Source organism: Salarias fasciatus, chromosome 9 (assembly GCF_902148845.1).
Source record: "Salarias fasciatus chromosome 9, fSalaFa1.1, whole genome shotgun sequence".
Taxonomy (NCBI): Eukaryota; Metazoa; Chordata; class Actinopteri; order Blenniiformes; family Blenniidae; genus Salarias; species Salarias fasciatus.
The window spans coordinates 20,741,379-20,743,535 of NC_043753.1; positions in this window are offsets into that span (position 1 = coordinate 20,741,379).

Here is a 2,157-nt window from a genome sequence, read left to right on the forward strand (position 1 = left end):
TCCCCTTTCTGAACCTGAAGCATTGCTGCATTTATGAACAATGTCTTTGAAGGACTTCAGAACTCTGAGGAGCAAGCTGAAGGAACTTTAGAGATTAATACAGATGAAGAAGTAAATAGTCAAACTGAGAAGAAATGTGATGAAGGTTCATGAAAGCCAGCATGGTAGAAGTTGGTTTACTGTTTATAATGTGTATAGAAAGTAATTAACCATTAGATTGAAAAAATACATAATTACTGCTTGTTCACTTTGTTACATTTTGTCACCAACAAGAAAGATTTCTCGAAATGTAAGAGTTTAGTTCCTCCTCTTTCGTGTGTAAGGGTGGTTGGTGTCCTTCGTCTGCCTGTTTTGACAGTTTGTTATGAGCAGCTGGCAAAAGATGTACGTTGTTCCCTCCTCCATCTTCTGACACCTGCTGTTTCTTTCCTCCTGCTGAACTGAGAATGAACTCTAACCTTCAGAGACTGGTTTTGCCATGTTGTGAAAGTGGCAGTATGGGACTATATGGGCTGTCTCTGATTTTCTTCAAAGGTTGTTTGTGTGCATGTGCGTGCCTCAGAGCAGCACTTTCATGTATTACAGTTGCAGTGTGAAGAGCAACATGAGGATCATCAAGTTTAAATCACAGACATGAAGAGAATTGGAGAATTCATCTCCATTATGATGGTGAGGAGTTCAGCATTGTTCAGTAGAGGAATCACAGAGGCAGGAGGGAGCAGGTGTAATTTATACACTAGAGATATTTTAGGAGTTTATCATCTGAGTAATGGACTGATGGAATAAAGTGATGATGTCTGAATTGTTCACATTTCACATCACTGAAGGAAATATGTTGTGATGTGACGCAAAAACATGGTTTTATGGATTAAAAGCAAAACTATTTATTCTTTGGCTTTGAGCATGTGTGACATGTGGGAGGACGTGTGTGTGACAATGCTGCTTTATTATGAACTCATTTCCGTGTGTATGGAGATTTTCTTAACTTGTTGGGGTCAATAGACATTGGTGGATTTTTATATAAGAGGTGAACTAGCTGCATTGTTCTTCTTCAAATCATTTTGTTTAAAAACTGGTTGTTTCACGGTTAGGTTCCATCTTAGCTGATATGGTCATTTTACTCTATTTAGCTTTTTAATATTTTTTTCTTTTCAAAGCCCCTCTCTCTCTCTCTCTCTCTCTCTCTCTCTCTCTCTCTCTCTCTCTCTCTCTCTCTCTCTCTCTCTCTCTCTCTCGCTCTCTCAAGCATTGCCTAGTGGTTTTGTCAATTTTTAAACTATCATACATTTTTTGTTGTTTCTCTCCACATGCACGAACAACAATTAAGAGAGTCTGTCCACATCTCTATTTTCTTTGAAATTTGTCTTGGATTTTTTTCATACGAGCAAACAAAGAGCTGCATTTGGAAATTCAACAATTATCACTTGAAGTGAAAGACAGCTTTCAGGTGACATACTGTATCTTCGTTGATCAAACTACCAAACCATGCCACATTTTTTCAAAATTTAGTATTGTGCAACAGCAGTTCGTTTTACTGAAAAAAAAAAAAAAAATCATTCAAAATCTCCTTTTTCATTTTCATGCTTTACTTTACTTATTTCATCCTTGCCTCTTTTCTTTAAGTTTATTTCCTTTTTATGGCTTTTACTTTACATGCAGATGAGACCCTGTGGCGGACCGGTTTTGGGCCACGGGATGTATGTTTAACACCACAACACTGGCCTTCTGGGGATGGTGCACTGATGTAACAGCGCCAATAGATGGCAGGAAAGCCCCGTTAAACCCAAGGCGAATACTCCAGTCAGCAAACCATTGATGTGCTCAGATGATCAAGTTGAATCACTTTAAAACCCTCATCCTGCAAAAATAGATAGATAAAAGTAAAAAAAAAAAGAAAAAAGAAAAAAAAAGACAGAGAGAGAGAGAGGGAGAGAGGAACTAGTGAAATGCAGATTAGATTTCACACGTGCATTATATCAACATGAATGTCAGACTCGGGTGATTGCCCATAAAGCGTGCATAATTCGGTATTTTGTGAATGCAAAGTGAATTTAGTGTTTCTTTGATGACTGAGTGGAGAAATCCTCCTCGACAAACCAATCAGCTGACAGCCGCATGACAGGCAGGCCGCGCGCATGCGCACTGGCTCCTTGTAGC